We start from the raw sequence: 24,786 nt of genomic DNA, 5'->3' as shown, positions 1-24,786 counted from the left end.
CTGCCCTCTGATTTTGTGGTAGGTTTGGCATGCCTTGTTTTCTTGGTAAGGTATGAAAATGAAACCTGTACCCTCGGTCTATAATGTCCAAAATCCATTTGTCCTTTGTCAGTCTGTGCCAGTTTTCTGCAAACAGAGATAATTTCCTGCCCAAGGGAGCTTCTTAGTTGTTCCCTGGTAGGCGGTAGTAGAGGAAAGTCATTGAGATTGTGGTTGTGGGGCAGGAGAAACCCCTGCGTCACCTCTTTGGTTTCCTGGCTGCCATTGTCGTCCCCTGTAAGGGCCTCTGTATTGGCCTCTTCCTCGGCCATGTCTGCTCTTACCCCTTTGAAACTTTTCTGGATTAGGAAAGGACCAGTTTTTTGAAGGCCAATTCCTACTGAATCTGGGGGGTTGAACCTGGAGGAAATCTTTCACAGTCTGAACTGATTTTGCTTTTTCTTCGATGGTCTTTAACACATCCTTAGCATTTGCACCAAAAAGCTTGTTCTTTTCCAAAGGTGCATCCAGAAGTTTTGCTTTTACATGATCTGGTAGAGGTTGATCTTTTAACCAAGCATGTCTACGAATGACTGCCCCTGTCATAGCTGCCCTACATGAAGCTTCCAGTGCATCATATCCACACTGCAGGAAATGATTGCTTACTTGCTGAGTGTTATGTACAGCTTCCTGCAAAGTCTTCCTGTCTAAAGGATCAGGAGTGGCTAATGTTTTTTGTAAATCTTCTAACAGATAATCCTGATATTGTAACATATGAAAAGGCAATTTAAAGCTCTCATAGATAAGGTAGTGGATGTGTAAACCTTTTTGCCCCATCTCTCTAATGACCTAGCTTCCCTGTTGGAGGGCAAAGGATTTTTTGAGGTGGAGGCTGAAACTCCTTTAGGCCCCTGTGAAATAGTTTCCAAATCAGCAGAATGGGCCCTGAATAAATGGGAATGAGTTTCTGGGACCCTGTAATACCTGTCTGGCTTGGCTGGAGCAGGCGGAAGAGAATCAGGGGCAGCACTAGAGTCAGAATACAAATCATCCAGAACATCAAGTACAGGAGGAATAGCTAAGGGCCTGTGCTGAGGCTTCTTAAGGAAAGTCCTAAGGTGTTTCCTAGAATCAGAATATTCCTGACCTTGCCACTTGAAATGTTCCCTCATGGTGTGCAGAACTTCCCCAAAAGAAATATCCTCAGGAGGGGAGACCGAGGGGATGGAATCTTCTGCTTCCGAGTCCTCACAGGTCTGGAAGAGCTCTTCCTGGCTATCTGAGTGGACACAGCCCTCAGAATCTTCATCTGAAGGAGTAGGGTCAGAGGGTTCAACCCGGGGCCTTTTATCAGGAGGAGGCTGGGATCCTCTCTCAGGATGGGCCTGTGAACCTCTAATCATGGAAATCAAATCAGCAGCCATGGACATAATTTGTGTCTCTGGAGTCAGCTGAGGTAAGGATTTAGAAGTAATATGCTTTGTTTTGCTGGCTGCCTTAGCCCTAGTGTAGGCCTTAATGGACATGGCCATAGGGGGCCTGGCAGCTCCACGTGCAGGAGTGACCTTGTCTACAGCAATGGTCTCGGGCATTTCCTCGGTTTCGGTATCCAGAGGAAAATCTATAACTGGCGTCGGAGTAATGTCCGGAATCGGAGTCGTCGGTAATGTGGTGTCTTCGGTTCGGAGTGGTGGAGAGACCGTCTCAGAGGGAACCGGAGCACTTGCGCTAGGTTTTGGCGTGGAGTCGGTGGTAGACGCGGGCCGAGGTTGTCGGTCCCGGTCTTTTCGCTTTTTGGGAGCTTGCGATGTCGGAAGATCCGACGGCATGGTGTAAGCAAAATTATCGCCGAAAAAATCTTCAGCGAACTCCGCCCGGCGCCTGAGAGTGCGCTTGTTGAAGCGAGCACAGGCTACACAGGCCGAGACGTCGTGGTCTGGGCCCAGGCAAGGGAGGCAGTAAGAGTGGAAATCCTTATGAGGTATTTGTTTACCACAAGAAAGACAATTGTTAACTTTTTCAGCAATTTCTGACATCGGCTGAAGCAAGAAAAGGTCCCCAACGGGGTACTTAGCTTTTTTGATGACTTTGGTATCGTAGAATACAGGAGCTGACCGACCGGCACTTGCGAACTGCTTCTGCTTCGGGCACCGCGCGGCAAGAAAAACTGGAGAAAATGGCGTCAGCTGATGCTTATGTACTCCAGCCGCTCTGACGTCGGAGAGAAATGCGACATCAGCCGACATCGGACCCAGACTTTGGAATCCGGCCGACCGAGGGCTGCCTGAGGCAGGACAACCCACATGTTATGACTGCAGTTGCATTCTTGAAGGACATCGTAGACATTTCCTGCATGATTCCCTGATGGGGATGCGCAGATAAGCTTCTTTTACATCTAGGGTGACTAACCAGACATGCTTGGCTAGCACAGGGAAAAGCTGTTGCAGGGTAAGCATCTTGAATTCTGGGATCACCAGAAAGGTGTTGAGAATTGAAAGATCCAGAATTGGGCGCCAAGAGTCCTCTTTCCTGGGTACCAGGAATAGTCTGGAGTAGAAACCTTGACCTCTTTGTTCTACTGGAACTGGCTGAATAGCACTGATGTTGAGAAGGGAAAGAACTTGGTTTTGAGCCTTTTGAGCCTCTGCCCACTGGTTTGGAAGAAGGTCTGGAAACCCGCTTGTAGTTGGCAGTGAATGGAAATAAAATTTGTACTCCCGGGATATAATGTTGAGAACCCATTGGTCCTGAGTGATGGACATCCAGTTTTTTGCATGAAGGGCAAGTTTTCCTCCTAGGGGCACAAGGAATTGGGAAGGGCTGGGAGGTAGAGTTGAGAAGTCATTGTGAAGTTTTTCCATAGGGACGTGGCTTACCACTCCCTGTTTTAGGGGTGGGAGCACTCCATTGCTTAGATCTCTGCATACCCTGAGACTGTAGTCTGGGTGGTCTGTTTCCCCTGGGTAGTGTTTGGGAAGGCCTGGAGTGGGCTGGAAAGGACTAGTGTTTTGAAGGGCAATGTCTACTGAATCTAGGCGGTTGCACTTGTAAGAATTCTTTAACTGTTTGCATAGATTTAGATTTTTCTTCAATCTTTTTAAGAACTTCTTCTGCTTTGGTGCCAAACAAAACGTCCTTATTTAAAAAAAGTGTCTAGTAATTTGGATTTGACATGATCTGGCAAGGTCTGCTACTTCAGCCAAGCATGTCTTTTCAGTACAGAGCCAGGGACTGCAGTCCTGCAAGATACTTCTAGGGCATCAAAACCACACTGCAAAGTATGCTTACTAACTTGAATTGCAGAATGCATAAGCTCTTGCAAATCATTATTTTCTGCACAATCTGGAAATATTACCATTTTTTGTTTAATGAGATCCAAAATATGTTGCTGGTAATTCAGCATGTGAAAAGTACAGTTGTGTACACTTACCATAAATGTAGACGTTCAGGTATATTCACTGTTGCAATCATCATATTTGGGTTATCTGCTTGCAGTAGCCCTTAGTCGGCCTGATTATCAAAGTCTTGGGTCCTGCATCGGTTGCTGTCTCATCTTCTATGACGTCAGGTAGTCAGGGGGTATAAAGCATGCAGCCGACGCCATTACATCAGTTTTTTCTTGCCCCAGATGTCAGGTGCCCCCATAATGGGAAGCAATTATATATACAAGGTTACACCTCCAACAAAAAACAAATACACCAAAAAGCTTTAAGCATAGTAAACAAGAATAGAAGTACAGCCAATAGACGTCAGGGGGCTGGAGGGAGGGTAACTAGGACTGCAACAGTAAATACACTCTAACATCTACATTTATGGTAAGTGTATACAACTATACTATGTTCTTCGTGTTTCACTGTTGCAGTCATCACATTTGGGTAGATTCCCAAAGCTAAGGATGGGTGGAGGAAATTAGATAGCATTAGGACCAGTTATAAGGCCCTGCAAGACTGCAGTGGCAAAGCCAGCTCTGGATTCAGAGAAAATTAGCAAATGGTAATGCTTGGTGAAGGTATGTACAGAACTCCAGGTAGCAGCTTCTAGGAAGTCCCTGGTAGGGACACCTCTGAGAAAGGCTGTAGAGGTAGATGCAGCCCTGGTTGAATGTGGTCTTATCCCCTGTGGGCTAGGTTTTCCATGGTGCTTATAGCAGAAATGAATGCAATGGCCTATCCATTTAGAAATGGTTTGCTTTGAAATGGCCTTCCACTCTGCCTCTGCAGCAAATGCAACCAGCAGCTGTTCAGATTTCCTGAGAGGTTTAGTCCTGTCCAAGTAAAATCTAAGTTGTCTGTGCACTTCTAAGGAGTGCAGTATTCGTTCCCCTTTGTTCTGTGGATTAGAAAAGAAGGTTAAGGGCCACACTGGCTAACACCTTGGGCATGAAGGAGGGATTGGTCCTGAGGGACACCCTGTCCGCATGAAAGATGATGAAAGGCTCCACTGCCATGAGGGCCTGTAATTCAGACACCCTTCTTGCTGAAGTGATGGCTAAAAGGAAGCCTGTTTTCCAAGAAAGGAATTTCAACTCTGCATTTGCAGCTGGCTCAAAAGGAGGTAGAGTGAGTTTTTCCAATACAAAGTTAAGGTCCCAGGCTGGAGTAGGGGCTCTCCTGGTTGGTCAAGTTTTTGGTCCCTCTGAGGAACTGCTTCAGCACTGGATGAGAGAAGAGGGATGGTTCTGTGTTGTAATGAGCTGAAATGGCTGAGGCATGAATTTTGATGGAGGAAAAGGAAAGGCCCTTGTGAAGCATCTCAGTTAAGTATTGAAGAATCTGAGGTAAATTGGGCGCTGCTGCGCCCATCCCCTGAGTTTGGTTCTAGGGACAGAATCTTTTCCATTTTTCAGCATAGGATTTTCTAGTACTAGGCCTCCTTGCCTCCAGAATGACATCCATCACTTGCTTACTGTGGGATGATAACGGAGAGATCAGGTAATTAGCCAGGCTGCCAGGTTCAGGGTTTGAAGCTGTGGGTGCAGAATCTTGCCCTGCATTTGAGCCTCTGCCCACTGATTTGGGGGTAGATCTGGCCAACCGTTTGGGGTTGGTAAGGAGTGGAAGTGGAATCTGTATCCTTGGGAAAATATATTTAAAACCCATCTGTCCTGGGTAATGAGTTCCCAGTTCTTTTGCCTGCAGGGCAATCTTTCCCCCTAAAGGAAGAGTCAGTTGTGCAGGGTTTGGAAGTTTTAAAGTTAAGTCATTGAGACAGTTTACCATTGGGGGGGGGGGGTCGTACTACTCCCTGCTTTGGAAGTGGGAGCCCCGCACTGCTTAGTCCTGTGAGTGCCTTGGGACTGAAGCCTGGGTGTTCTGCTGGTTCTGGGTTTGAACAGAGAAGGCCTGGAGGAGGCAGGAAAGGACCAATTCTTAGACGGCCAATGCCTACTAAATTTGGGAGGCTGTACTTGCAGGAAATCTTTAACAGTTTGCATAGATTTAGCTTTTTCCTCCATCTTTTTAAGTGCTTCTTCTGCTTTGTTGCCAAACAGGCGGTCTTGGTTTAAGGGAGCATCCAGGAATTTAGCTTTAACATGATCTGGCAAAGATTGCTCCTTAAGCCAAGCATGCCTTCTAAGTACAGACCTGTACTGGCGGACTGGCGACTAACTTAACGGAAGCATCTTCGGCAGTTTTGGACATATGCGGTCTGACTTTATCCTTACGTTTTTTCGGAAGATCGGTAGTCGTATGGCTTACTGAAGCCATTTCGGAATACGGAGATCGAGAGCGAAAGAATTTAGCAACAAAAATAGCCTGATGAATGGTTCGGGCATTAAACAAGGCACAAATGTGACAGCAAGAGACGTCGTGGTCTGGGCCTAAACAGGTGACGCAATAAGAATGAAAATCTCGGTGAGGTATTTGCTTTCCACAGGCAAGACAATTGTTAACTTTTCTGACATCGGTTAGAGCAAGAAAAAAGGATCCCCAAAGGGGTACTTGGCTTTAGAAGACTTCAGGATTATCAACTCGAAAAATGAAAATTTCAGGTAGCGGCCGACTGGCACTTGTGAACTGCTTCTGCTTCGGGCTCCTCCTCATCAAGAAAGACTGATGTAATGGCGTTGGCTACCTGTTTTTATACCCCTGATGATCTGACATCATGGAAGAAGCGACAGCATCCGACACAGAAATACTAAGACTCTGGTATTCGGGCTGACTGCAGGCAGATAACCCAAGTGTGATGACTGCAACAGTGAAACACGAAGAACATCATCTTCCTACAAATTTGGCAGGCACTGGTTTTACTACACCTTGGGTCTGTAGTTCCTGGAGTATATGCAGAAGAAGCTGCAGTTGGTTGTGGTGAGGAGGAGGTTATATTGTTCAATTGAGGGAGTGCCTTCCAAGACATGGCATAACCATATCTTATGATACTCGGAAAGATAGAAGTGAGAAAAGCAATGAGCAGTATTATAACGGATCAGGATTTATCATGTACTATCACAAATAATAAACTAAAAATATCAGCACATGCAGAAAAAACTAGGAAGATGCACAGATTAATATAAAGGAAACGTACAAAATAAGCTATTTATTGATGACCCCAAAAAAATGTATAGAGAATTGGGAAACAAGATAAAAGGAATTGAACCACTAAAAAAAGAAGAAACAGATAAATGTTAGAGAAGTGTTTTATGAAGATCCAGTGGAACATAACAAAGATGCTAAATGGACAGAAGAAATAAAGAAAGACTAAGAAGTTTAAAGGTACAGCATATGAAATGGGATGAAATAAAGTTAAGAAAAGCCTCTAATTGGAAAATCCCAGGCCCAGATGCAGTACCTAACTTGTAGTTAAAAGTATTAACATCTTTGCACAAAGATTTGGCCATTTATATGCACACCGCAAACAGACACAAGCCTAGTTAACAACAGGAAAAACAATGCTCCTACTTAAGAGTGAACCTGCAAGCTGCCCTACAACTTACAGACCAATAACTTTCCTTCTGACAACAAATAAACTATACACAGGAATTGAAGCTGACAGAGTTTATAGTCATTTAGAAGAAAACTCAATTATGGCTATAGAACAAAAGGGCAATAACAGAAAGTCATGGCAAAAATGATCATTTGTTGTTAAATAATATCATAGTGGAGAACTGTAAAAAGGGGAAGAATATAAATATGGCATGGATGGACTACAAAAAAACATTTGACAGTAACCCACATTCACGGATAAAAGAGTGTTTAAAATGTACAAGATACACCCTACACTGATCGATTACATTACAGTAACCATGAAACAGTAGCAAACCAGTTTCCAATTAAGCCGTGATAAAGGAGAAATTATTATTCCAGGGATAAAAATTCAAAGAGGGATATTCTAGGGTGACTCCCTGTCACTCTGCTATTCTGTCTTGCCCTTAATCCATTAAACTGTCTACTGAACAGATTAGGCTATGGCTAAAATTTGGCTCCTAGAAAACAACAAAGTGTAAAGACTTCTCATCTTCTCTTTATTGATGACTTATAACTGTATAGCTCATCAGATGAGGAACTGAAAGCTCAACTGCAAGTAGTCAAAACTTTTTCAGATGATATAAGAATGTCATTTGGTCTTGATAAATGTGCAAAAGCAACCTTTAAAGCAGGAAAGCTGCAGCACCAAGAAGACATCAATTTGGGACAAGAATGTGATATAAAAGAACTTGAGCAAGAGAGAGTGTAGAAATATTTGGAAATTGATTCAGGATCAACAATAAACATGAGCAAATGCGAATAAAACTTACTAAGGAATATTTTACAAGACTTAAATTAATTCTGAAAACAGCACTGACATCTAGGAACAAAATTCAACCTATAAACCAATTTGCTCTTCCTGTCCTAACTTACAGTTTTGGATTGATTGACTGGGCCCAAAAGGTGTTGGATACATCAGATAGGAAAACAAGGATACTTCATGCTCATCAAATGATTTATAAAAATCACTGCATACCACGATTACATATTCCCCATTTCGAAGGAGGTCTGGGCCTCCTTGAAATTGACTACATGTACAGATCTACAATCGTGGGACTACACACATACCTGCTGACCTCACAAGGCTCAAATGTAGTGAAAGTTTTAAAACATGAGGAGAATAAATCTAAGATGACTTCCCTGCTTAGTGCAGCAGAAGCAAAACTGGCATCAAGTGGGAATGGAAATCAAACTATAAGTAAATAAAACTCAGGCAGCAACTGAATGTGTCAAAAAAAACAAAAGAAAGAATATAAGGTGAAGGATCAAATGAGAAGGTAAGAAATGTGGAAAATATATAAATACAGTTCAAGTATAGAAAACTCGTGGAATAGCCTCATGTTGAACGGGATCAAACGCAGGAATGGTTAAGGAGAGGCAAATTCAAACCAAAAGATGAAAGATTAATATTGGCAGCCCAAGATAGTGGGTTACGTACACAGTGGTTTATAAAGTCCATCAAACATGTGGGAGAAACAGATAAATGCAAGCTTTGTAAAACAGAATTGGAAAGAGATGCACACCTTGTTGCTGATTGTGACATACTAATGGCAGAAGGACTGTATAATGAATGGCATAATAATGCGGCAAGACTGCTGCACTGGAGATTATGCAAACATCATGGTACTGTAGTGGCTGAAAAACACTGGGAACATGAGTCATAAAGCATCACAGAATATGATGAAGTCTACATCACAGTGGATCACCCATTACTAACGATTCAAAAGATAGATGCAAGAAAACCAGATATAGTGGTCCGTGAAAAGAAGACAAAAGTACATTGATTATTGAAATTGGTACTCTGACTACAGCGTCTTTCATACAGAGAAACACAAAGTCATAAAATATCAGGATTTGCAGGCAGAAATGAGAGCAATGTGGAAGAAAGATACCCAGACAGTTCTAATAGTAGTAGGAGCAATGGGTCTTATAAAAAAATAATTTACAATCATTTTTAGATATGCTACCAATACATGTAACTCTATGAATTAAAGAAGGAATCATTACTGGGCACAATGCGGGTGCTACAAAGAGCACTTCTGGTTAACATCAAAGACTGAAACAATACTAATTTCATGAACCTTAATTGTACTTTGACTTACGAATGGGGTCCATTCCCATCATGGTATTAGAAACCCAAAAGACTTGGAGAAATTAAAAAAAAAATAATAGAAAGCACCCACTGGTCTGAGATAATCTTTTCCCCATTTGAAATGGACTGAGTTAGTTTTTTGGAGAGGGGCAGGGTAGGACAGAGGGGAAGAGGGGAGACTTGGAAGTAAGTCACAGTGACTTTTCTGAGAAGGGAGGACTCCCAGATCTAGGGTCCCTCTCAGGTTTCTCTGGAGATCTCTTCCTGGACACCTTCCTCTGTTTATGAAATGGTCTGGATTCCCTTCTAACAAAAGAAGTAAATTTGACAGGGTCGTTCTTCTGTTATCTAGGTACAAAGGTAAGCAGAACCTGTCTGCAGTCTTTCATAGTTGTGCCTTGTCCCAGTAAAACGTTAAATAAATTGGTTGCCTGCGGGATGAACAAAAGATTCTGGTATACAGGTGAATCTGTGCAATCATGCATACCTATGGATGACAGAACCAGTAGCAGCTGCTCTGAAAGAGGCATCCACAGCATCATAACTATATTTTATAGCCTGACATCCAGAATAGAGGAAGCACAGACCTTCTTTATTCACCTATCCATGTCCATAATTGGTGCTGGGAAGCAATTTAGAAGGTTTGTAAGAGGAGAGAGATACTGTAGACAGGTCTGCCACAGGGTTCATATACAGGAATTCTAAGTTGATATTAACTCTGTAGAACATGTCTGGCATTTTTGGGAGCGGGTACTGTGAATTACGAGCTGTACTGGTAGACTGGAAGGCATCCAAACAGGCCTTCAGGACTACAGGGACAGATGAAGGGCAAGGACTGCCCACTTGCAAGAGGCTGTAGCACCTTTTCTGGAACTTTGAAATTTGTCTAGATTTTCACTGAAAATGTTTCATTATGTTCAAAACAGTGTCCTCAAAAGAAGACTCTTCCACTGTACAATCCAGCAGAGATGGAGTCCATCATTTGAAGGGACCTAACTAGGGGAATAGATTTCAAAGGAGTAAGCCAGAGAATATTCAGAATCAGGGGAATCATCCTCTTCCAAGGAAGATGACTCAACAGTAATTTTCTGAGGGGCAGGATGGGTTGGGGGAGCAGACAAAGATAATAATGGCCTTGAGAGAAGTCCATCCGCAGCTTCTCTCTAGACAGGGACATGGGGTGAAGGGACATATTTTGTCTTTTGTTGCTTTTTCTTTGGTGTTATGTCCCCTTGAACCAAGAGAAGAGGCTCAGACTCCTGACATCCTTCAATTAATGTTCCAGGAATCTCTTCCCTGTCTAAATTTGTGGAATGCCTTATGGTCCCTTCTGAGAAGATGAGTCGTGGTTCTCCCTTCTCATTAGAAGCAGTCTCTTCAGCCATAAGACCTTTCAATGCCATATTGGCCTCAGGCGGGGTTGTAGAAGATGGCAGAGGTAGAATCAGACTGTCAAACTGTAGAATCAGCAGGTTCTGTAACCTCAGCAGGTGCACTGGAATCAGACTGGGCAGACTGAGTATCAGGTCTAGGCCTCATGATTTTTGTTCTTGAGAGATGGAGATACATCCAGAGAGGCAGAATATGCCATCCTGGAGTGGGCCAAATGCTTACGATGTTGTGTCTCTAGGAAGGAGGCAAGTGAAGACAAAAGGGATTACAAAAGTCTTGGACAAAAAGGATTGACAAATGGAGCAGGCCTTGTAGTTGTGTTCCATGCCACTGCAAAACAGGCATTGGGTATGGTGCACTTTGCATGGAATTTGCCTACTGCATTCACACTTACTCCTCCTAGCTGACATCTAGCACAGATATGGCAAAACAATTTATATAAGTAAAGGAAAGTTCCCCAATGGGGCACTTACTTTTTTTTTTGATAGTTTGATAGCTATGGTATCAACAACCACATGAAGATCAGCTTGATGGGTGTGAGACAACAATCTAGGTTGGTGGCCATACAATCTGAGGATCTATGCTCATATATCCACCAATATACTCCTACTCTTGCGAGCTGAGGTCATACATCAGACGTACGATCCAGGGAAGGTTAAGCTTTGGTACCCCCACTCAGATGTCGGTAGTAAAAATCCATCCGTTTGGAATACTGCAACAGTGATCTCATTCTGGACATGTTTTGTATCAGATGCCATCTTTTCCATCTGCCTCAACCTGTGGGACAGAGTCCCTAGCCAGACAGAATGGGTGGTACCAGGAGAGAATATTCTACAAAATGGTGGAGCTTAAAGATGTTCTAAATCTGTACTGAATATCTAGTTTATAATGGGATAGAGAAGTATGGGTGCTAGACCATGCAGCTGCTGCACAAATATTGTCTAGAAAGTATGACCAATGAAGGCAGTTGAAGTAGAAACTGCCCTAGCAGAGTGGACTTTTGATGTGTTATGTAAAGATATGCCTTTCACGGTATTAACAAAAGTCATCCAGTCAGAAAGCCATCTGGATAAATATACCTTGGAAACTCTAGTCGATCTGACTTTGTGAAATGTTTGGTCCAGTCCAAACAGAATCTCAGTTAGCGATATAGGTCTAAAACAATGAATCATATGTGCACCTTTGTTACTGAAATTTGGAAGGAAAACTGGTAATTAAATTGATTAGCTCAGACTAGACACAGAGGTCAGCTTAGGCAAGAAAGGATTTGTCTTCATAGAAACTCGTCTTTTTGAAACATACGATAGGGTGGGATGCAAAATAAATTATGAAGGTCTGAAACTCTTCTGGTTGAAGTGATTGTCAACTAAGAGTGTTTTCCATTTAAGATACTTTACGAATTCAGTAGTAGCTGGTTTAAAAGGGGTCCTGGTCAAAGCTTGAAGTAGCATCGGCAGATCTCAAGGGGGGATTGGATCCTTTACTGGAGGTTGGAGCAGATAGTTACCTTTTAAAAATGCTTTTGATAATCTCAGAGAAGCGACTGGCATATGATCTTGACTTGCTGGAGGGACAGATTTATCACCCAGAGACTCCCTATGCTGTGGAACAAAATCCCGGTACATGTGAGGCAGAGCACCTCGCTGGCCTTGTTCAAGAGGAATCTTGACCAATGGATGGGAGATCGCAGATATACCCCAGGGATTACTTCAGTGTCACTGCTTGACAGAGGCACAGAAAAATGATAGGCATAGTTTTTATTCAAACTAAAGGGGTGGCGAAAGCCACATAACTATGGGCTAGGCTTATAAATGCCCTTGGGCAGATAGCCTAGTATGAACCTATGAACCTACGAACTTGCATGGAAATCTGAAATGCATTCCAGCTGCATCTTGATACAGTAGCTAAGCCCAGACTGATAAAGACCAGGTAGAATACCTAAAATTGCATCCAAAGGAGCAGAAAGGGATCCAAGTCCTTAGAAGTGGTCCAAATGGAGAATCTTTTCCACTTACTATCATAAAACTTTCTGGCAGATGGCTTCCTGAGAAAAGGAAATGATATGCATAACTCTCTTAGAAAGCTTAGGATCTCTTGGGATCACTGGAATTGTAAAAACTAAGCGGTCAACTGGAGAGATTTTACATTCAGGTGAGGCTAGCCCAAAGGACAGGATATCAAATCTGGAGCAGGATCCAGAAACCAAGGAGAGTACTACAGGTGAGGTCACAGGAAGGGGAACCATACTTGCTTAGGCCAAAAGGGGGCTATTAGGATTGCAGTCACTCTGCAATAGGCTACTTTCTGCAAAAACGTGATTATCAAGAGCATTGGAGGGTCAGCATACAGGAGACCCAGGGTCAAACATGTAGAACAGCATCCATCAGTGAAAGTCCCTGTGAAAAGATCAGGGCAAAAAAGCTGCTGCATTTGGTGTTGAAGTAGGTCGCAAAGAGATCTCAGTATGGCTGGCCACACTGCTTAAAAATGTGTGCCATCACTGATGGACTACTCATGAGGCATCAGAATGCTCCCACTCAGACTGTCCACTATAATGCTGGAGTTCCCTGGGATGTGAGTTGCTATCAGAAAGCTTTGTGAGAACATTACCCATTGCCATATCCTCATAACCTTGAGACATAGGGGATATGACTGGGTTCCCCCTTGCTAGCCTGTTTGTGTATGAAACCACTGTCATGTTGTTGGTCTGGATAGTAATCACAACTTGGGGAGACGAAAGGCTGCCAACATTAGGAGGACTGCTTTCATCTCCAAAACACTGACATGAAGATGGGCTTCTGACTGGAAACAGGTACCTTGGGCTATCTTCCCTTCAAAATGCAATGCACCACATACCCTAGGATGGAGCATCTGTGGTCACTGTGGACTTAAGCTGAAGAAAACGAAATGCGCGACCTACAGAAACGTAATCTGATGTTAGCCACAAACAGATGTGATGACAAAAAATGTTGGTGAGATGAAGAGGAAAAGTCACTGAGTTGTAAGTGACCAACAGACTGATAAAGTGCATTGAAGAACCTGACTTTAGGGAAAAGAGAGATTGCTGCAGCCAGAAGACAGAGAAGATGAAGGACTAATGAGCCTGGTGGCCACTGATGTAATAAAATTAGATTGACTTGAACTCATACAGATAATAATCTAGCATGGCAATCTGATTGGTGGTGTCCAAATGGCATCCTATTAGAGTTTGAACAGGTTCTAGGCTGGACATTTCAATGAAGTCACTGTAAGGAGCCAGTCATCAAGGTATGGAAAACCCAGAATCTCTGCAACCTGAGTCAAGCTGGTTCCACTGCCATGCACTCTGTGAACACCGTGGCAGGTATGGTGAGGCCAAAAGGCAGTGCTTGGAATTGGTGGTGACTGCCTCCCAGCCTGAAGTGTAGGAACCTTCTGGAATGCCTCACTATCTTTTATTTGATAGTGGGCAATTTTTATATCCATGAGGCACAGCAAATAATTTTTTCTCGGTAACTGTTAACTGCACTCCATTGTCACCATTCAAAACTTGGACTGTGTTATGAAAAAGGTTAATTTCCATTGGTCCAAAATGGGTCTGATGTCTTTGTTTTTCTTTAGCAAAAGAAGAAGCATGAATAGACCTCGGACCTTCTCTACTCTAGTGGGACTTCTTGGATGGACTTGTTTCATGAGCAGCTGTTACATTTCTGCTGCTGTTTTCCTTTGTTGATTGGTAGCATGTCTGGAATGGATTTTTGTCTCACATTTGGGTACACTGAAAGGGCATGGTCTAGCCCTGGAAAATTACTCTCAACACCCAGGCATCTAAAGTGATGGCCTCCCAAACTTGGGGATGGACAGCCAAACTCAGCTACTTCCAACTGCCTCCAGAGTGTAGCAGTCAATCAAAACTTCAGGAGTGCAGGACGGGCTTGCCAAAAAAAAGGTCCATTGAAGTCGTGATTCTGAGGATGATTCCTAACCCTAGGACAGTGTCCATTAAAGTCCTCCCTCTGCTTCAGGGAGCACCTTCACCTGAAGCATCTTGAGAAAACTGTTACAATTTGCAGAAGAACAGCCCCTCCTCCCTGGTTTCTAGAGATGGCCTTCAGTGGGGTAGAAAAATGCACTCCCACAGCAGACAAAGTTTTGCCCCTTTGCTTGCTCCTAGTCAGTGTATTTTTAACTTTTGGACCAAATAAAGTGGACCCATCAATATGGGAGCTAAGGAAAGACACCTTAAAGCAATCTGTAAAATTACAAAAGCACATCCAAGCACAAATGTAAACTGCAATGCCTGTGCTTGCTATGTGCGCAGTACCATCCCTCAGTATTTGAGATGAACCACATGGAAATGTTTGAGAAAGACTGTATAGTAGCTGTCTAAATCTCCAAAGTCTTAGAAGACTCCTTCGAATGCTGAGATGCCTCCAACATATAAAACTGACACCAAGTCTCTCAGAAGCCTAAACAAATGTGCTCTTAGATATCTGAAAGAGACACTGTACAAGTTCAGATATTTTAGTATTTCATAACAACTTAGATTTTCACATCCAATGGATGCCCTTGGTATTTTTTCCGCTGTACTCTTTCCAGTTTACTCATGCTTGTTTTCCTATAGGGTTTCCATATTGTTATTCCATACTCAAGTTTGGGTCTAATCAAACTAACAAACAATGACTTCATTATGTTTGATTTCCTAGACTTTATAAATCCTTTTATACAGTCTATAGTTCTATAACTATAATTAACCAACTGGTTGATATGATTAGAAAAACTCATAGCTGAATCTACCCATATACCCAGGTCCTTAAATGAGTCTACAGTTTCAATCACTGTGTGCTGTATTAAATATTCACGTTTCAGTTTATGTCTCCCAAATCTCATATGGTTAGTTTTTGATGTCTTTGTCAACATATTATTCGCCTGTGCCTAAATGGTTAGTTTAGTCAAGTTATTTTGCAGACATAACTGAAGAAAACAAAGCACAGAAACACGAATGAAAGCATAAAAGTTCTAGACAATGACATCTCAAAGGTTGTTGGCCACAGAACAAATTTTGCCTTCAAGAATAAGAAATCTCTCAAAAGAAAACTTTGTTACAAAAATGTGACACAAAAAGAAAGTAGACAGGATGGTGGTTGGACAGGCACTAGTCAATGCCTTACATGCAATTTCTGTATGTTCATTAACACATCAGCATGCTTTCTTCATCCAGTTACTCGTTTTAGTATAAATTTGAGGTTACAGCTGATTATCGAACTAAGGATCAATTTATCTGGCAACATGCACAGCTTGCCACTGTTTCTATTTAGGAAAAAACAACAGGTCACTGATGGAATGAGTCGGGGAACATATCTATTGCATTAGAAATGAGGATACCAAGAATGTACTAGCCAGACATTGTATGCAGAATGAGAATGAACATGGTTTTAGATTTCAAGTTGTTGAAATATTTTTTGAAAATATACGTGGTGGTGATGTTAAAAACTTGAAACCAGAGAATTGCATTGGATTATATTATGGCAAGCTGATAAATACCCAGGTCTAAATGACAGGGTCTCTATTAAGCCTGTACTAAAAGCATAATGTCTCTTTAAATAATATAAGCTGATGTCAGGTCTTTATTTTCCTTTGATTTTTATTGGCTGCTTTGAATTAATGTGAATGTATTAAAAGTGTCTGCTGATGCAGTTTTTTTATATGGTCTGATGAAGCACTAGTATTTGGTGTGAAAGCGTTATTACACTTTTAAACTTTTTATGCTTTCAGTCGTACTTCTGTGCCTTGTTTTCTTCAGTTATATTGGTTTTTAGCTTGCTGGCACAGTTTATTCCTTGGGGATTTAATCTTTTGTATTTTGCAGATATGCCTTATCTGTAACACTTGTAATTAGTTTACCCAATTTCAGGTCGTAAGCATATAGACTGTAGAACACCTCAGGTGAAAAGGTATGGTCTGAAAGATACAATCTAAACAAGTATGGGCCTGGGACAGAGCCCTGTGGGACACCCTGACTGTAACCAAGGATTTCACCTGTCCAGTTGCTGTATGACACTTGCCATGTCCTATTTGTAAGCCATGCAGCTAACCATTTTATCAAGAGTACATCAATGCCTAGTTGTACTAATTTACTGATCAATGTTTTGTATATGACACTGTCAAATGCTGAAGTTAAATCTATATAAATTACATCACAGAACAAATTTTCATTCACAGTTATTATATTGTTATAGAACGTCATGTTACAGGTGGTAAGAGATTTATTTTCAACATATGCATGCTGATATATGGTTTCAAGTCCCAACCTATCCATTTCTGACAATAACTCATCCAATATTACCTTCTCCATTATTTTTCCACAATATGAAAGTAGATTTAAGGGTCTATATGTTTCTGGGTTTATCCTACTCCCCTTTCCCTTAAAGACAGGTTTAATAAGCGCACGTCTCCAATTTTGAAGAATCTTCCCCATATTTATATGACCTAGCAAATAACAGATATAATGGTACTGTAAGTTCTTGCTGAAGTGTTCTTAGGTCATTGTTACCAATTCCGTCTCCTCCCTGCACTTTGTTTGGATCCAGTTTGCACAGTTCTTTTTCAATAAAATCTAATTTGATTCCAGTATCTGGGGTTACCTGGATGTCGCTAGGAAAACGTATCACCCCCTTTTGTGGAGCCAAACTGTTTTGCATAAAATTTTGTAAATACATCTACAATCTGTTGTGTCTGAGAATAAATTTTAGAATCTACGCACAGTTTAGCAGTTTGTGTATCTTTACTCCTTCCACATTTTAAGCGTCTATAATAAGGTTTTCTATTATGCTCAGTATCTTTATATAAATTTTCTTGATCTTGTCTAACACTATACTTAATCTGTTTGTCCAGCCTATTTCAGTTTTCAAAGTTGTAGTTCAACCTCTCCTCCATTTCTTATATTTTTTGTCTCTCACCTTAATCAGATATCTTGTACTTATGGAAATATATCCCCCTGATGTTAAACATTTTTTTTACTTTTTGCATTCAATTTCTCTTTCAAAACTTTCCACATTCCATCTGCAGTTTTTTTCCACTGAACACCTCACTCACTCCAGTTAGTTTTACACGGCAAGTGTTTTGCTTCCCTATAATCTGTAATTAACCTTCTGTACACTGTCTTAGATTTCAGTTTGGCAGAATTATCTAGCAACAAATTAACCTTAATAACCCCATGATCACTGCACATCAATGGTGGTAAAACTTGACTTGAAGTTACAGTAATTTCTTTGGGAACACAAACATCATCTAGTATGTTCCGTCCCCTGGTAGGTTTTTTACAATCTGAAGCAACTGTTGTTCCTGAATATACTCTGTGAATAATTTCTTTAATAACGTTGTTGAATCAATATTATTCCAGTCTGCTTCTAGTAAATTTAAGTCCCCAGCTAATATTATTCTTCCCTCCTGTGTTTCATGTAAGAAATGTATGAATTCCTGTAGGTCATCTGCACTTGACATTGGTGGTCTATACACTCCAACAATTGTTATATGTTGCAGGGTTGTCTTTATTTTTACAGTTACACAGTCTATAGTATTGGTGTTATCACTGAACATGTAATAATCACTGGATTCATAGCTATCTTTAATCCCTATCATAACACCTCCTCCACCTGATTTTTTGTTAGAATGTCTGTTACAGTAAAAACATTTATACCCTGACAGAAATGGTTTCCAGTCATTATTCTTTAACCATGTTTCACAAACAATAACAACATCAATCTTGTGGGAACGTAGCAACTTTTCCAACAAAAAAAATGTATTCTTAATGCTCCTAGCATTAACAACCATCAGAGAGGCTTCAAATGTTGCTATCTGTGAACTGTTAAATTTTCGACCTGGCAAAAAACCTGGCTAGTGTTTGTCAAATATTGCAAAATATCTGCTGCAAAAATTTTCTTCCCTGATCGTGACAAATGCACGCCATCCTGTTTGAACACGTGCCCAAAACAAGGCTTGGATGCTCTACACATTTTCATTTTGTAAAACAGGACATTTTCTCCATGTAGGTGTTTATCCAAAAAATATTTTCATTCACAGTGACCTGACTATCCTTTCTATAGGTGATTGTGAAAAATATGTCCTAACACCAGTACAAGCTATGCTATCTAGGAGGGCTGTCAGTTCCCCACTAACATTCAGAGAATCCTTGTGGGTGACATCGTTTGTACCAACATGAATAAAAACAGATCCATATTTCCTTACATTAAGGCATTCCAAGGCTTGACTCACATCTTCTATTTTTGCTCCTGGCAAGCATAACACTACTCAATGTTCATTATCATCTCTGCAAATATAAGTATCAGTTCCTCTAAAAATTGAAACTCCAGTTACAAGAATATCTTTGCTCACCATCTCTGAAGAATCTTCAGCTTCTAATACAGTCATTTCTGCTCTACCAATTGTTACGAAGGAAAGATCTTCATCACTGTTAGTCTTATTAATCCTACTGTTTTCATTGTGTATTAAATTCTCATCCAGCTGGCATTGTAAATCCACAGCTTCAGCCATGTAGTCAACATCTGTCTTTCTCTTCTTATTTCTTACAGTAATGTTCTTCAATCCTTCCACGTTCAGTTTTGATTTCTTCCTTTTCACCTGCCCCTTGCCTCTTTTTTCTACCTTTTCCATTGGAAAGGTGATGCCTTTTTCTCTAGACTGAGGGTTTTCTGATAGACAGAGATCTTCACTCCCTGTCACTAGTGTATTACATAAAGCAGAATCCTTTTTACTACATATTCTCTTTCCTTTACAGTCATTACAGTTTCTTTTTCTTCCTTGTTATTTGTTGAGAACTTCTTCCTTTCTTTCTTTTTTAGTTTCCTTCTAAACAAACTGGATCCTCAGATTGCTGAATATATGCATCCAGAATTCCACCGTTCTCAGGGGCATCGTCATGTTTCATAGGGGTTAAATGTTCTTTGCAGAGAATAGATGCATCATTTCCTAAATCTGTTCTATTTGTTCTGTCTAACATTATTTAGATCATCAGTCCAGGTAGAGTGCATAAGGTCATAGCATGTTCAAGCAGTGATATAACAAGCTTATAAATCCAAAATTTATAGATCATATACTCTGTCCCCACAAAAATTACATTTTGTAGAGGGAAGAAAAGCTTGCTGTTGTCTACATAATAATGTCCAATACCCTTGAAACATAAGTTTGAACTACAGTAGTAGCAGACCTGTGGTACAGCTTGCTTACTGCGGTAAAAAAACTGTCCTGACCCCTACCCTTAAATGTCTTTAATATGGTCTCCTAGCAAACTGTTATGTGGATAAATTGTGTTAAAGCACCCTATAGTAAATAGCAGTTTTGTAGGATATGGAATTAAGGGCCATATTATTTTGATAGCATTAGGATACTGATGATAGCCATGTGCTTCATTTGAAAATATTTTCACTGTTCCCAGCCTGGAGGTCAAATTACTACTAGAGGTGTTTAAAGGAGGCAAAAGTGTATGCTGCATCTACCCACTGTCTTTAGACCCTTAGCATGCCAATTCAGTGACCACAAACTTTGATAATCCAAGTCAATGAGTTGCCAAATGTGGATATTAGTCTCACATAAACATGAGGTATTCAGCACCTTGCCAAGATGCACTAAAGCTTGTTAGACTGAGATAAGGAATGCCACCATCTGAGATGCAGAGGGACAGCAGACTTGCATTAAAATAAGAGTCTGGTGTGTCATGCTACCTAGAGTTTGCATCCTTTGCTGAGCCTATAATGGTAAAACGTGGTCACCTGTGGGGAAAAAATACCCGCAAAGTCTGTGTCATTGTGAAGAGTCTTACATTTAAAGCAATAAAACCACGGTGCTTTATAGGGGTCATAAGAAACTTATCAGGGACCTTGCCTTGTTTCCTATTTCAAACAAACTGGATGATGAACCTACATATTTTTTGGAGTCAGCGGAGAGACTAGGGAGGTAAAATGCATCTTAACACACAAAAAAAAAATCTTCAAGGTCACCATCATTTTTATGGCATTTACCTGATTCCATCATGAAAAGTACAGCCTTTTCCAGTTATGAACTCTTATAGGAGATATTGCCTAGGGAGTTTTAGTTTAAGTTTGCCATAGTTTCTGGGGTGGGGTTCAAGCATATCTCCAACACATATGGAGGGGCTACACACTATCTATATGGCAGTGCTCTACCATGGAAAACAGATACAAATAAATACATAAATAAACTACCATTTTGTCATTAAAGCTCCTGCACAGCTGCATTTACTGGAAGCATCTCCATCTTTCCCCTCATTAAGTTTTAGGGCAGATATTTTATTAAACTGAGACGAGTGAGTGAGTATACTGGTATGTTCTCCAGGGGTCTATATCAGTTAATCGAAGGTTCATTTCAATGAACCTTTGCTCATCGACCCTAATATGGCGAGCATTCATATCAGCAAACAACTAACCCAGGGAAAGGAACGAGTTTCCCAGCATTCTGACGGTCACGCAAAGCACAGTATTTCAAACCCATCCATGTGGGGGGGCTGTGTCCCCCCAACTATATACATTTCTCTCTCTCTCTCTATATATATATATATATATATATATATATATATATATATATATATATATATATATATAGGTTCATAGGTTCATACTAGGCTATCTGCCCTAGGGCATTTATAAGCCTAGCCAGAATGTGTTTGGCTTTCGCCACCCATTTTAAATTAATTTTGCTATGCCCTTTTTTGAGGTTAGTATACTGTGCCTCTGTCTAACAGTGACACAGAAGTGATACCCAGGGTAAACCTACGATCTCTCATCCACTCATCAAGATTCCTCTTGAAGAGAGTCAATGAGAGACTCTGCCTAACCTGGACTGGGATTTTATTCCAGAGTGAAGGGAGCCTCTGGGTTATGAATCTGTCCCTCCAGCATGTCCTATTTATTTCAGTGCTGAGGTTCAAGTCTCTCGAGCGTGTAGCTCGATGGGATTTGGATTTTCTGAGGTGCAGCATGTCTATTAATTCTGGGTTGGACATGGCTTTATACGTCAGGCACAAATCGCCTCTGAAGAGGCGGTATGCCACTGAGTAGAGCTGGAGTATCTTTAACTGAGCAGCATATGGCATCTGTTTGTGCCCTTTGATCCTCTTGGTGAGGTACTTTTGGGGTCTTTCCAGTTGCTGCAGGTGTCTGGTAAGGCACATCCCAAAAGGGGCATTGTACTCAATTATGGGCCTGATGAGGGATGAGTAAAGAGGCACAATGACCTCCCCTGATCTAGATGTGAATCTCTTCATGATTAGGTGGGCTATATAAAATGTTTTTCTAACCACTTTGGCCATGTGGTTGTCAAATGAGAGATTGCTATCAACTTGGGTCCCCAGGTCCCTAATTACCTCTTCTGTACTTAATGGATTACCACCTATGTGGTAATTTGTGGGCACTTTGTTTTTGCCAAAGGGGATGACTATACACTTTTTGGCGTTTAGCTTGAGGCCATGGCTCTGGCACCAGTTGTCTGTTTCTACGAGGCCCTTTTGGAGGATGCTTGTGTCAGCTGGAGAGTCAATTATGGTGCCCAGTTTGCAGTCATCTGCGAACTTGGTCAGCCACGTCCTTCCGTGTTGGCCTATACCTCCGAGAAATATATACCGAACAAGAGAGGTCCCAGGACTGAGCCTTGTGGGACGCCACTTGTAACTGGTTTGGAGTCTGACATGGCTCCAGCAATTCTAACCATGTGGGTTCTGTCCTTGAGCCAGTTTGCAACCCATCTAGTGACATAGGGGTTTATATTTAAGCTGGTGAGCTTATCTATAATGCCCGAGTGGGGTATTGTATTGAAGGCTTTTGTGAGGTCCAGGTAGGCTGTGTGGACCACCTTCCTCTCGTCAATGGCCTTGGTGACTGTTTCAAAGAAATCAACCAGGTTTAAGAGGCAGGATCTGCCCTTAACAAAGCCGAACTGGGTAGGATCCAGTGTCTGTAGGTCCCCAATATCTTTATTTATGAGGTCCATGATGATCCTTTCCATAGCTTTGCAGACCAAGCTAGTCAGGCTTATGGGGCGATAGTTTCCAGGATCCGTTGAGGCACCACCTTTGTGGAGAGGGACCACAGTTGCTGTACGCCACTCTTTGGGTACATATCCTGTAGTAAGGCTGAGATTGAACAGTAGTTTTATGTTTGGGTTTAGCTCTTCTTGGAGTTCATGTAGGACGCAGCCCGGGACACCGCCTGATCCCATTGATGCTGTGTTCTTTGCTTTGGAGAGGGCAGCTCTTACCTGAGCATCTGAGATGTCAGGGGGGCAGCACTCTGCTGGGATAGATATTTGCCCTTTTGGTGGGGAGTGGGGGGAGAAGTTTGCGCTGAACCTGTCAGCTAGGATGTTGGCAATGTCTGTGGGTTCGGTGTATTTTTTGTCATTTTGGACTAATTCTGAGCATATCTGGGAATTACCACCCAGGTTCCTAACATAACTAAAGAAAGCCTTGTGATTATCCTTAGTGTCCTGTGCAATTTTTCTCTGAAGCTGGCCTTAGATGATTTTATGAGTGCCCATAGTTTTTTGCTAATCCTGATCAGAGATGCCTTCCCTTTTTGGAATTTTGCTCTATCATTTAGTAGCTTCCTCCTTTTATTGTATAGTTTTTGTTTATGGCTGGGGTCCACCAGACAGAACGTCTGCCTTTGGAGGATTGGGTCTTGGTTTTATTTGGGATCGCATGATCCATGCATTCCTGAAGGTGTTCATAGAATGCGTTTATAAAGGATTCTGTTGTCTGGGCCGTACTTTCCACAGGCCCAGGGGCTTTGAAGGATTCCACCTCGGTTTTGAGGAGTGTGAAATTTGCTTTAGAAAAATTTTTCACTGTGGTTTTCTGGGCAGGGGGTGGTGTCGGGATGTGAATATCCAGTGAGATTAGTTTATGGTCTGATCTTATCAGTGAGGGATACACTTCTGGTCTGGAGCATAGAGTCCCCATGTTGGTGATGATCAGGTCCAGTATGTTTTCCCCTCTTGTGGGAGTGGTAAGACGTTGTTCCATAGCATTTGAGTTTATAAATTCTAGGAACCTTTGGGCTAGGGTGTTGGAGCTAGAGTAATGCTCCCAGTCTATGTTTGGGTAGTTGAAGTCGCCCAATATAATGGTGTTTGGAGAGACCTTCATATTTTCCAGTGTTCTCAGGAAGGCCGAGTGGGGTTCCTGGGTTAGGGAGGGTGGTCTGTAGCAGGCTATAAATTGGAAGGCAGTTTTACCCACTGTTAGTTGCACATGGATAGTCTCTGCTTCGTGCTGTGCCACCAACCTGGAGGTGTGGGTATCTTTGATAAATATTGATACTCCCCCTCCTTTTGTGGGCCGGTCCAAGTTTTGGGGCCGAAAAGCATGGTATGAGGTATAACCTGGTAGTGCTGGGGTGCTCTTGGGAGCCTTGAACCAGGTTTCTGTTACTGCACAGATATCAATGTTCTCCATGCTAAGGAGAGTTTCGAGTGCGTGCATCTTGAGGTTTAGACTTCTGGCGTTGAGTAGCATTACTCTTAGTTTCTTATCCCTTGTGATACCTATGGAGGTGTGTTTGTCTTTTGAGCCTTGCCTAAAAAAGGCACTATGGGGTAGCAAGAGCCTTTGTCAATATCCAAAGCCCAGGGTGACAGGTGCAAGCCGTCCCTAGCGAAGCATTGTGGCTTGTCGAGCATGTCATCCCAGGCTGACAGGCATTGGATCCCCTTTGAATGACACCAATACTTAAGCCAATTGTTGAAATTGATCATCTTGTCTTCATATTGTGGCATCATTCTTGGTGAGGGTAAGATGCTACTCAAGGTCAGGGTCATACCAGCCTGGGCCACATGCTCAGAGAGCTCCTCTATGTCTCTTTTCATGTAGCCCAGGGAGGTACGTCTCAGGTCATTCACACCAGCATGGACAATGACTCTGAGATCACACTACAGTGGGGAAAAAGGCAAATTTCTTAAGACGGCCAACTCACTCCTTTCTCTGGGTAAGTCATTCACTGCAGTGAACGTTCGCTGTATTAGGGTTGATGACAGTAGGTTTGTGGAAATTAACCTTTAACAAAGTGATACAGACCCATCCTCCAGTGGCTTTATGAACAACAGAAGGCAGTCATGCATGTACAGGAGCACTCTAGTCTTAATGCTAAACAACTTTCAGCCTTTCAAACTGTGATTCTGTCTAATTACATGATCTAAGAAGTGCCAGTTAAAATAGCATGGAGGACAGTTGGCACCATAGGGAATGTGCTTAAATCTGTGTATCCTGTGAGTATTGCAGCAACAAGGCAGGTGTATAAGTCTTTAACGTCAATGATCAGTGAGTCAGGGAAGCTGACATGCTGATGGACA

The 24,786-nt window shown here is 41.8% G+C and overlaps 1 protein-coding gene across 1 annotated transcript in view; it reads right to left on the bottom strand.

The window, feature by feature from the left end:
* The window catches only part of TAF2 (TATA-box binding protein associated factor 2), a 2,150,018-nt gene that overhangs the window by 867,926 nt on the left and 1,257,306 nt on the right, over positions 1-24,786 (bottom strand). The window lies entirely within an intron of this gene.

This window comes from Protopterus annectens, chromosome 3.part1 (assembly GCF_019279795.1).
Source record: "Protopterus annectens isolate FY-2018-M chromosome 3.part1, PAN1.0, whole genome shotgun sequence".
NCBI lineage: Eukaryota > Metazoa > Chordata > Ceratodontiformes > Protopteridae > Protopterus > Protopterus annectens.
The sequence above is the reverse complement of the archived record's forward strand: the minus strand, read 5'-3'. Positions and strand labels throughout refer to the sequence as shown.